General features: G+C 35.1%; 1 protein-coding gene across 2 annotated transcripts in view; it reads right to left on the bottom strand.

Moving 5' to 3' along the window:
- The window catches only part of lepr (leptin receptor), a 45,222-nt gene extending 31,866 nt beyond the window's left edge, over positions 1 to 13,356 (bottom strand). Inside the window, exons 1-3 of one of the 2 annotated variants that reach the window (XM_069194177.1) lie at positions 13,247 to 13,356; positions 13,082 to 13,117; positions 4,948 to 5,023 (exon numbers count right to left, since the gene is read on the bottom strand). The gene's annotated coding sequence lies outside the window, so the exon portion shown is untranslated. The remainder of the gene's footprint in view (positions 1 to 4,947; positions 5,024 to 13,081; positions 13,118 to 13,246) is intronic. The other variant, XM_069194178.1, reaches the window with a different exon arrangement.

Raw genomic sequence — 13,356 nt, forward strand, 5'->3', positions numbered from 1 at the left:
GAAGCACAGTCCTTAAAATTTCACTGACCAAGCTAACAAAACTATAGTTGAAGAAAATAAAATGCTGTACTGGGTGGGACAGGGGTTTGTTGATTAGCACAGCTGCCTTTCAGTTATGAGGCCTTGGGTTTGATTCCAGCAAGGGGAGATTTCTGTGTGGAGTTTGCATGGTTTCCTGTGGCTGTGTGGGTTTTGTCTAAGTGGTCAGATCTCTTCCCTCAGTCTTAAAATGTGCTTAATGATTAAGTGACATCTCAAAATTGTCTTTCATACACATGTGTGTGTACTGTGATGGATGTCCCTGTTCAAAATGTATATCGCCTTGTGGCCACTGTCTTTGAGCTCACTTGAACCCTGTACTGGTCTAATTGATGCTGATAATGTATGAATGGATGCACTACTCAAGGCCAGTTTACTATAGAAATTGCAATGTTCAGAGAAACAACTTTATTGCTATATGACTCCTCAAAAGGCCAAAGCAACTCTTTAAATATTTAAGTTGCTTTAAAAAGATTCTGCATAAGGACAGCTGTAGGGGGATTAATTAAAACAAACGTTTAGGTAAATCTTAGCTTTATCATAACACAAACTATGTGGACTCCCAAACCATTCCATTTATTCTTGAAGGAACACATTTTTTTGTTGGAAATACAACTAATGAAACGTTCCCCTGCCTTCTTTGCTAAGAACATATTACATGACCATTTTTATTTTCTAATTGCATTGCATTCATTATAATTGCATCATGATACTGCATCATTTTATGACACTATTAGTCACTCATTCTTAGGTAGTTGTATTGAAGCAGTTGCCATGACAACTGAGCCTGGACCTGATTAAAAGCACATCATCTATCCATGGCTAGGGTAGTTTGCTACCAATGATGCACATAGTGGTTATTGAAATAGGGTTAGTGAGATTTAATTAATTGAACTGACAATTATAAATAAATACAACAGGGATTCTATTAAGGCCATCAGTGATTTTCTTTTTAATTAGAGATTTCAAAACTGCACTTCAGCAGTCTTTCTGTGTCCATTCACTTACCATAGAGTATAGGTGCTTTATACACCGGTGTATTTTCATGTTTAAAATCTACCTGGAAAAAATTGGAACCTTTTCATTTTATGCTTCATCATCTTGATGTTCTGATAGAAGACATTTGCAGATTACTTACAATTAATTCTAACATCTATTAACAAAATGAATCAGTTCCAAAACATACATATTATAAACCTTAATTGTCCTGTCTAATCTGTTGTGAATTACTTTTCCCACTGTATATTGGAAATGCTATACTTAAAGGTTTGGATCGATAAGTTCAGAAAGAAGGATGTTAAATGTTTAATAAATTTTAAACATTCCCTTATAGCTGTCCTGGGATCATTTTTCTTCTTTTTTCTATATGTACATCTGTAGAATTGCCTTAATGGAGATTCAATTACTGTTAATGTACATCTAAATTCAGAATGCTGTAATATAATGTATGCTTTACAACTTAAAAGACTAATTTCAAGTGTATTAATCTAATCTATAAAGCAAACAACAGTGGGTTGCCACGTTTATTCAGAATTAGGTTATTTTTCCATGACATAAGGGATTTATTTTTTATTTATTGCATGCCTTATAAGAGGCACACAGTGTAGTGTTTAGCATTGCTGCCTCACACTGCTGGGGCCCTGTGTTCTGTTCCTGGGGTGTTAACTGGACTTTGCATGGTCTCCACATGTGCGTATGGGTTTCCTTCAGGTGCTCTGTTGTCCTTCCACAGTCCGAAGACATACTGATAGGTTAATCGACTTCCGGGAGAAAAAAGCCCTGGTGAGAGTATGTTTCCTTGTTTGTGTTAGTGTCTGTGTGGGTTTTGTGACAGACTGGAGTCCTATCCAGGGTGTGTCCTCCCTTGTGCCCACTGCTTGCCAACACCCTGTACTGGACCATGTACAGTTAGAAAATGGATAGACGCCTTAAACATGACTTACTGCATTTTGTTCAAAACAAAAGTGTCTGTATGGCAAGAACATGAACTACTGTATTTTAAAACCAGAAGTGAAGGTACTTCAGTAATAGGTAACAATCATCTGCTCTGACCGTTTTTCACATTTGATCAATTTTGGTATCAACCTGATCGGTGCTCATTGTATACATCCTGTTCTACTGTTGCTGTCAGCCTGTCACAGTTATTGCTTCCTGATTACTGTGTTCCATTCTGATGATGATTAAATCTTCTTCAATTTCCCTTGTCAATGACTTCTACTTCTTGTGAAAATGAAAAATGTTCTGCTGATGCATAGTAATAAATTAGATTTGAAGAAATTCAGTTTAAAACGTTTTTTTAAAATCTCCTTAACACGTCTTTCAGACCAGACTTAGCATAATATCTAAACAAATTAACTTAAAATTAAATTATTTTGGGGTTTTTAAATTATATCCTCGAGTTAAATGATTATACTGTTTTCTGATGGTTTTCATTTTATTTTGTCAAAAGACCACATGATCTGAACCCATTCTTAAATACATTAGCACATGCAAAGGGAAATGTAGAGACCTACAGTATCTTGACTGTCAATCTGCAAGATTTCAGAACAGTTTTTGATAGATAAAAATACTGCAATTCTAAATTACATAAAGCAGATGAAGAAGAAAAGTAGTAAATTAGTTAAAAAGTTAAGAATTACAGTACATCCTATAATGTTCCTGTACATTAGAAGATTTCAGTGTTAATGGTGGATGTTTGATTATCCAGTGATTCATCAGATTAGATGTCAAGGAGTAAGAGGCACTTTATGAGAGATGAGGATAAGACCTTGTGGGTTATATTTATTCTCTTGCCTTCCATCTCCTCTGAAGAATGAGTACAAGTGGAGTGTTTCAAAAATCATACAGTATTTAGCAAAACCTTGTCCTCTGGTACCTAAGGTGTTCTAACTAACCAAAACAAATATTTATCCATTTATATTCTAATCAAATATTATTTTGTTCAATAAGATGTTCTATCCACATACTGTATCTGGTCCCAGTGTCCAGAAACAACATCACCCAGAGGCAGACCAGTGATTTTGGAACTGCTTACAACAATAATTCAGTGGATTCAAATAAAATCTTAACTATACAGTACCACAAAATTTACTACTGGAAGGCTGAGTTCCTACTGGTGACTGGTAACATTTAAAAGTAAAGAGGGTAATTTGTATTGTATTCTGCATTTAATTAAGAGCTGAGAAAATAAAGTTAAAATCCAATAGAAATGATTTTTAGCAGATTTCTACTTTATAGGTGATCTATAAGAAAAAAGGAGGAGTTAGGTTCAGTTTAAATTGCCACAATTTCTACTACAGAGATATACATTACCAGGGAAAGTCAAACCTCATCTTTTATCACTCACTTGTGCCCCCAGTAATCCCCCTGCAGGTTAGTAGGACATCACCATGTGTACTCCTTAAACCTAAATATAGTGAAGGTGATGTGACATCTACTGTAACAAGGCCTTTAGAGCCACTATTGCAGCTTAGTACAGGGGACTGCAGGATCACTTAAGCAATCAATGCAGCTATGACCCCAAGGCACCAGTGACTACTCAGTGATGACACCACAAACCACACTGTTCAAGCACTGCCATACACTGTTTGTACTCCTCTGTAGAAGTTCTAATTTCACAAAACCTTTGCATTTAGAAGGTGCAAAATGTCTTAGTTTTAAGCAATATTTCATGTGCATTTGTATTCTTAGCTATACTGTAGAAGGCTTTTGTATAATCACAGGAAGCTCAGGCAAACATGTGAGGACCGTAATAACATTGAATACTAACGTAGAACAGGAGTTTCTGCCCTATACAATTTCATCTCTCTTTCAATCTCAATCTTTCTGTTTTTATCTGCATAACAATTAACCCCCATTAAGAAAAACTGGGAAACCATATCACAAATGAAAAAAAGACTGAATAATAAAGAGAAAGGTGTAAAAATAAATAATGAGAATGAAACAGATCTTTTTATTTTCATATGAATGGACAGAAACCAAAATGAGCTTTAAAAAAAAGCACACAATGTTCAATCCAAAATATTACACACTGGACAATTCTCTTTCACAGCAAACCATCAAGCAGGACAAAGGTTAAAATTCAAGACTATTCATCAGAGTTGAAATATGAAGGATGCCTGGGATGAAAATGAGATGCTAAATATTGCATGGCCCCCTAGACAGGTGAAGAGAGTTATTGCTTTTCGGGAACATAAATTAGAAATAATCTTGAAGTACTTCATGACAATCTCTACAAACCCATTCTTCAGGGTAACAGCAGAGGGTGATATTAGCCACATTCAGAATTAACTGCTCAAAGTCTCAATTCTAAGCAAAATAATCCTAAAATCAACTGAATTTATTTCTCCTAAGAATCATAAACTACATGCTTCTGAGAAGCAAATGCCACTGTGTGTGAAAACCATTTACATATAATTATTCATATAATGCAATTTTTAACAAATTGTAAACTTAATTTTAACTAATTTTGAATTATAAATGGAGAAACATAGCCTTACCCAGCAAAGATTACACTGATGATTGAAATGTGCTGGAGGAAATACTTACATACACAAAGTGCCCAGTGCAAACAACCCTGTTTTTCAGAATTAGGATATGATAATGATAAGAACAGTCCATCTTACAGGGTTCTTTAAATAAGGATGACGCATCTATTGTAGCATCACCTCCCTAGACACAGAAACGTGCCTGAATTGGGGATGACTACAACTGAAAACAGTCATGGTCTCAGGGGATCTATCATTCCTATGTGCATCAATAATTGATCAAAAAGATACACCTTTGAGTGAATTGCAACACTGGCACATAAAAAAGTGATTTTGAAATGTACATAAAGAAAAGCAATTCCTCAAAATGTTATAATTCTATTCTGGTGATTCACAGTTTGACGATCTCTGTGTTTCCTACCTGCATCAACAATCAGGAGAGAGCAGTCCTGATGTCAAAGAAAGACCACTTCTCTTTTCGTAAAGCTGTTTAAGGCCTGTATAAAAGAGAACAACAAAAGATTTACTGATTGTTACATTTCCAAGTTTTCCCTCAGAATATATGAGTCCAGTACATGCACAGATAATACTTTAAATGAGTCAAGTTTTTCTTGTTGTTGAAAGATCTCATCTGTGTGCCCGACAGATTTACTACCCTTTGATCAAATTTATGCCTGCAAGTAACAGTTGTAGCATGCTTATTTCCTTCACAATGCTAGATGTTAATTCCAGCCCTAAAATTGAGCTCCCTCCACTTTCTAAAAAGATTGCTTGTAAACCAATTTCCTCCCTTTGGAGCCTTTCTTTTGCATGTATAGCTAGGAAGCAATGGAAAGGTCAGATCACAGATTTAGCACTTTAATTTTAGAAATTAAATTAAACCTCATTGTCTACCTTCTGATGGCCCTTGCTAGACACAGAAAACCTCCCCAATTAACCCATACAGACATATTAGAAAACCCTCCATTATAAAAAGTTTCTCAGCAGGCCTTCAGACACATCAGATTCTCTGCAGCAACAACTTTGTTACAGGGGGCAAAAGTGAACTAAGCATAATATGAATCATCTTATTTTTGATCTTAGCAAGATTTTACCAGATGGGCTACAAAGACCAAATTACCTCCTCTATAACCTTATTATGTTTTTATCTTTCCTATTAAATGTCAAAACTTAACAATTTAAAGAGTCTAACTTAGCATGTCAGCTGAAGTGTAAAATGTTGTGGTCTTGATTTATTAATATCTTAAGAGTGTTTACATTGGTTTTACAGCTTCCTGTTTCCATGATGTTGGAAAAACCCATGTAAAACACTTCTATATTGCAAAAAAAAACATTAAGGGAAGACATTTTATTTTAGTTGCAGCATGAAAAAATGCCAATTTAAAACAATGTGCATAAACATTAGCAGACCTCAGTAAGGCCAAACACAAGCCCTTGATTAATTCACTGTGGGCTTTCCGAGCACCAGATTTCAGATGAATAAAGTTAAAGAACCCTAGCCTAACTTCCCTAAGTTGCCAAAAAAGGTATAAAAATTGCTGATGTAAGGCATTCCAACTGTTGTGAAAATAGCTTCAAGCAATGGAATAATTTTATTTCTGATATTTTCCTTTCACAAAGTATTTTTATTACTTTTATGAAAGCTGAAATGCTCTGGCAATAAAAGCATGTCTTATGCCAGACTTCAATTACAGAGTGTTTGATTTAGCACAGTTCATTCGTAAAACACCAGATGCCAAAAAAAACATGATTCAAGCGTTTTTTTCTTCTTGTTGTATGATACCTTTGTCTCTTAGTGTGAAAGGCTTAAATAAGCAGATGCACAGAAAAAAAGCTGTTTGTTTTTGATCCATATCTAAGCTTTGGAGGACAGATCAGTGTTGCTGTCTCAAAGCTGTTGACTACCAGAGTTTGCATGTATCTCAAATTCTATTTTCCAGTTTGGTTCTAATGTTTTTTTCCATGTTTAAAAAAATGGTTTTTAATCAGTGTCTCTTAATTGTCTCTTAATTATGCGTGCTAAGTACTGATATTCCAGGATGTAATACTGCCTTATACCCTATGTTTCCAAGATACTGTAGGTTTCAGGAAACATATTTAATAATAATAATAATAATAATAATAATAATAATAATAATAATAATAATAATAATAATCTCCTTTCTGATAATGGATGGATGACAACAGATGCAAATAAAATTACCATGAGACCAAGAAAACACTTTTTTAAATCCTGGTTATAGGAAGCTATAAATCTAGGTTGGAGAATATCAGCAATTTCCTCTTCCAATTTGGAGTCTTCTTGCTCAGTCTCCAAATGATAATAGCCTCCACTGGCCAGGCAGGGACTTGTCTCTTGGACTCTAAAGGAAAGCTAAACAGCTCAGAAGAAAACCTGACTAGATATATGTTCCAAGGAAAACAATGGATCACTCCATCTCTTTCAAAGGCCCTAAGTCAGTGAAATAAATCTGTGCTTAAAACAAAACCCTGTAGGTCCATTATCATTATTGTTTTGATGAAGGTCATGGCAATTCAGGGCCTATCCACAAAGCACCGAGCATATGGAGCATACTGGGAGCACATAACTGCCAGAACCACAGAGCAATGCACAATTTAGAAAACTCAAAAACAAAACTTGAACTGCATACCTTCGATGAATGGGAGGGAAAATCTCCATGTGACTGTAGAGAGAGCATGCAATCTCCATGCATATGGATGCCAAGGTCAGAACCAAACAAAGGACCCTGCTTCCCATCATGTTACCGTGCCGCCCAGCACCAGTATGTGTTATAAAGGAAATTATGTCAAGTACAGGCCTCTATTTACAGCCAAGTGCACTTCTCTGGGGCTTGGCACAAAACCAACAAAAGGAAGGGTCAGGTGTTTCTACTCAAAGATTTATTGAAGGCTTAGTGTCTGAGGCGACGTTGAGCGGATGACAGTACATACCAAACATGTTCAGCATTCTCTATCCTTTACAGCTTGGGTGTAGTTTATATGACCTCATTCTAAACCTATGGCACGGTAGTTTCCTCAGAGATTGTCAGAAGTGTAAAAATGCCTTCTAAACAGACTACAACACTGACGAGATTCTGTGACAGTGCTGCAGTGACACTGCACCACTTGTTTTATCTTTTTTTTTTTACTGAGTTGTCCAGGAATAATGTCAGCATAAAGGCAAGGACGATGCAGGCCTGCTAATTTATGTTTTTTATTAAGTCGGTCCTGCATAGGTTGGGCTCTTGCATCACTTGGCTAAGCAAGTGTTTTCCAAATTAGAGTATTCTATTTTTAAGAAAAACTTAACAAATAAGGAAAATGTCTAACTCCACTGAGACAAAAACTCCAATCAAGGAATAGCGGAAGAATATTTTTCTATTTACCAGAAACTGATTAAAACAGAAGCCAGAGTTTCTCACACAGTGCAACTGGGATATACTGTAACCACCACCTCCAGACTATCATTTCTATCACTTTTTACATCTCTGAGACTGCATACCACAAACAATTTTTAAAAATATCTTTGTGGGTGATGGAAGCCAATGAATTTACTGGTTTTCCCCAGTTTGTCTTCAAACTATAAAAATAAAAATCATATGCCAGTTATGCATGAACATTTTGATGAAAATATATAAATTCAGTAGCCTTTTTCTATTTCCATATGACTGTCAAATCACAAATAATATATATAATATTAATAATATATATTATTAATAATATATAATATATGTTTTAATCAAATGATCAAATATATGTATAGATGTATTATATAAATATAAAATTCTTTGAGGTTTCCTGTAATTTCTATACTCAAATATGACCGCAATAAGAGACATTGCTAATTCCATGCATGCCTTTTCCAGTTTCCACACTTTTCCGATACACTTTTGGGACTATGTTAACATTACCTATGTAAAAAAGTAACTCTTTAAATGCATCAAATCGGTTATAGCATCTTAAAATAAGTTGTATTTTCTTTTTTTGCTGTGCACTTTAGTTCCGTCACTACTAGTTGAAAAAGCATAAAATTAATAATACCAGCTTCAGTATTGGTTGTTTCCACTGTAGTTTTTAGATTAAGTAAATTTCATATTGCAGTAACAGTATAAGTTCTGTACCATAATGATTATTAAGAACACCATACAGTATATTTCCTAAATGTACTAAAGCACAATGTATTTTGCTCTAAAAAATGTCCTTGCTAATGTTTTTCAAGCACTGAACTGCTACCAATATTAGGAAAATAACTGAAGTTCTGGTTGCTTTTTGTATTTAATGCATATCAAAAGAAGTAAAGCAACAAAATCTACCCCTCCCCCCAAAAATCACTTATTAAGAGGTGAGATATGATCATTCAAATGCCACACCTATTTAATAAGGTTAAGATTACAAAACACTTACCCCCTGCCTTCAGGCACAGAACAGTGCCAGAGCTATGACTACAAGAATCAAATGATTCAAAAGAGAAAACTATTAAATTTAATTTACTTGAACAATTTAATTTTGTAGCTAGGATTCCAATTCTCATCTTTGATAGGCTGGAGTACAGCTGGATGGACTGAAGCTTTTTAGCAAATCACCTTTCTCAAGGATACAAGACAGTAGTAGTTGAGCTACAAAAGAAAAATTGTCACCCTATGTATGTTTTTAGAAAGAAATACAATATATAGATTTTTCATATTGATAAAATAGTTTTTGACATTATTTTATTACTGGCTGTCCATTCTTGACAGACCATGATACATTTGAGTGACTGTTACTTAAGCACTTCATCATCTCATGAAGCAGTTAATTATGCTAAATTTAACTTGTTAAATGTTAATCCAGGTGAAAACCACAAAATAAACACACAGAAAGAAATCAATGTATCAAGGAAACCACACTTTCTCCAGTAGACTCAGAAATATAGAGCCAAGTCATCTTTAGAGACTAATAGATTTCTTTGAGTGTGGCGCTACTGGGCAGAACAATTCACTAATTTCTGTATACAAGAGACTCATTGATGGTGAAGTGTGATGGCCTGAGCAGAAACATTTATTCGCTGCAGAACTCTACCTGTATTGATTGATGGCAGCCTGAGTGCATGACAATACTGTACATTGATCAAGACCTGAGACCTCACTTGCTACCCTTCCCATTTACAATAACTGCATTCATGCTGCTAGTGTACCAGTAGCTTTCTGGCAAAATGAGAAAGTGGCATATGACATGGACTTACTACCCATCTGACCTGAGCCCCATAGAACATTTTTAGGATGAGCTGACATGTGCCAGGAACATGCTTCTTCAGACTGTGAAAGAGAATCCCACAAGGCACCATCTGCAACATGGTGTGAAGCATGCAATGTACACTACCAGCCTGTGACTTTCACAGACTTTCCTATAGCTGTAGTACTAATAACAAGAGCCAGTCCATTTTTTAAATGAAAATTATGCTTGCTTGAAAGATAATACAAAGCAGAGCCATTATTCATTCTTGAGCACTGTGGTAAATATTTTTCCATTAATACGGTTAGTGCATCTTAGCCTGCACTTCCACAGGATACTACCTACAGTGCTCTCTTCAATGTCATAAAGGCACATTCAGTCTCTGAGTTTCATCAGGAGAAGAGTCAAAGACTACAGACTACACCAGAGTTGTAAAGCATTATGATATGACCAGAAGGTCATTGTGCTCAGACAATAATATCTTGATCTTGTCCTTAATCCCAAGTTGCCTTCCTTCTACGTGACCTGTTCTTCTATGGTTTTCAGTGACTTTCAATGATTTAAGAAGACAGAAAATTTCCATTTCGTTGCCTGTCCTACTTTAATAACTCATTTGTGAAATACAAATTCTACAGAATGTTTCCTCTACTGTGATGTTACAGGTTTGTATATATTTAAGGCACAGCACACACACCCTCATGCACTATAAACATCAGTTTATACAGTAATAACCAAAAAAGTGAAATAAATATACAGTAGCAAGCAATGGATAAAACAGACAAAATTCCCTATTTCCCACTTTTGAAACCATTCAAAAGTTGTGAGGGTTGTGAACTTCAGCAATCATCAGGAATCCATCAGTGCCAGTCAGACTGTTTTTCACAATAATGAATGCCATTCTATTCCGTAACATAAGTTACGGCAACAAACAACTGTCTTGCCAAGAGAAAGATCTGAAAGAGTGATATGCTACAAACACTCAGACAAGACACAAAAGGAATTATTGCAGCTGTATTGCAGCAATGTGGAACAAGGGTTAGGCCTCTGGATTTGAAACTGGAAGGTTGCGGGTTAAAGGCCCAGGTGGCATGTCTGTGGAATGAGCAGGGCACATCACTAGAATGCCTAGAGAACAAATGGAAGGTGCTTTGAATAAAATAACGACTTACATAAGGTAAAAATAATGATAACTCAGTGCCAAACTGAAAACTGCAATCAATGTGATTTGGAAAAGTCTCCATTAGATGTGTCTTTTTGTACGTCTACACTTGTCTTTTATTCCTACAAGAAAATAACATCCTCTTATAAATTAGGTGCTAAAAACACACAGCAGATGGGCTAAATGGCCTCTTTTCATTGGCAAGCATTCTTGTATACTGTAGTTTTCAGAAGCCCAGGCTTAGTAGGATCGGGATTCAGGTATTCAGTGTTGGTGCAGTTTTACTGTTAATATGACACTGCTGCACTCTTCATCAGTGTAGCTTTACAGCATTATCATTATTTATTATGGATTCAAAGGAAGCCAGAGAAACTAGGTCTCAGTTCCTCCCCGATGAAACAGTCATACCCAAACTAAAGGTCAAAGGGTTTGTGTACAGATATTCTTTAATCTGTGTCACTCAAACAAGTTGGAAGCACATACAGTTCTAAGTTAAAAGAATTTAATTGACTTACTAGAGTCTAGAACACTGAACTCACTTCCAGAATGACCACCTCACTGTTAACAGTAGACACTGAAAATTACAGCAGTTGAGAGAAAAACAAGTTTAAAGGAATTTCATAACATATAAATATTCCTTCCGCAAATGGTGATTTTAGCTTAATGAGAGAGTGGGGACGGTCTTCAAGTCTGAGCTAATCAATCACACCAGAGTGAAATAAAACACTACAGTCCCTTCCACATGATTACAAATAATACATTTTAAAACTGTATTTGAAAGACATGAAAAATTGTGAAAAGTGTTTTATTAACTGCAATTAATACACATGGAAGTCAACTTCAACTATTCAATTTCATAATATGCTTAGCATTTCTTTATGGAGTCTAGCATTCATTCATCGAATTAATAAACATTCTCCTATTCAAGCCAGATCCAAAATTACATACTGGACATTCCTGCAATTTGGCAACAACACATACACCAGAAAAAGAAATCTCAAACCTGCATAGCACCTGTTGACACATCACAAGCCACCCTTTTGGAGCTACTGAAAGCCAGAAACAGCAGATCTCTGGTCGGGAATGTACAGACTAATTTTTCAAGTTAGAATCAACCAGCTGTTGGAATAAAATAATCACACTCTCCCACTTCCCGGTACACAGAATGCACTACAACAGAGGTGGGCACATTACTAAAATAAAAAGCAACTTACGATCCATTGTTTCTGTTGCATGTAAAGTACTTTGAGAAGTTACAAACTGAGCACTTGAATGAGCCCTGGATTTGGGTGCAGTAGAAAAATTTGTAAACATCAAAATATTTTATAGTATTTGACAATGGGTTCTGATGTGAAGAATGTTTGCATGTAGGTACGCAATAGAGAGAATGTTGTAAAAAAAGAAATCCTGAACTTCCCATCATGAACTTAACTTAAACTTCATTTTTTTCATTATGGATGAAAAAATAACCTTTTTATAGTAACACATTGCTTGAACAATGTCACGTTAAAAAAAAAGCATGATCCCTAACATTGCATAATACAATCCACGAACAGGAACAAATAAAACCTAAAAGGGTGACCATTTTCCTGAATGTTTTTGAAATTGGAAAACAAAACTCAATAAAACCATTAGTGGTGAAAAATGCACAATTAATAACATTGTTAAGAGCAATAATTGTTAGATAATGGAAAGTACAAAGATTCAAAAAGGTCTGTTATGTTTACAAAACTGGATATTGATTCCAGCAAAACGTGTTTTTGAGCATTTAAAAAAACAAACCATGTCAAAAAGCCGTCTCTGAAAATCTCTATCAAATGAAAACAGTTATAAACAGTATGATGTTAGCAAAAGATCTCATCTTGCAAGGCAGATAGTATCACCTGGCAGTTAAAATAATCCAAGGAATATGACAATATCAAATAAGGCTATCCATGTCCAGAGTTTGAAAGTTCAAATTTTGTTCTGTATCAAAATAGAAAACAAAAACTACACCAACATTAAGCCTCCCTTTAATGCTTTTATTTGCATGCTTTATTTGTGTCTCATGAAGACAAAACCATTTAATTAATCAAAATATTTAAATAGGTTAAATGTAGGAATTCGATACAGTAACCCTTATAAGTGATATAAATATAAATCACCCTTACAAGTAATGGGGATGATTTAAAAAAGTAAATAATACCTTTTTTCCTTAATTGTCCAAACACAGTGTATATTCCTGCACAAAAAGTGAAAAAAATAAATGAAGGAGATATTGTAAGATTTTCAGGATAGAAAATAACAAATATAAACTAAAGTTCATGAACAGTAGAAATAGTATAACTAACAATAATATTGGGATACTCACCAGTAGTAGGGTTTTTACAATATCAAGTATGCTAAAAAAATTGTAAACACCCCCACTCAGAGGTGAGCATGTTGCTCTTGTCTGTTGATCGGGTCTCACAGATGTGCTGC

The sequence above is a fragment of the Lepisosteus oculatus genome, chromosome 9 (assembly GCF_040954835.1).
Source record: "Lepisosteus oculatus isolate fLepOcu1 chromosome 9, fLepOcu1.hap2, whole genome shotgun sequence".
In the NCBI taxonomy this organism is placed as follows: domain Eukaryota; kingdom Metazoa; phylum Chordata; class Actinopteri; order Semionotiformes; family Lepisosteidae; genus Lepisosteus; species Lepisosteus oculatus.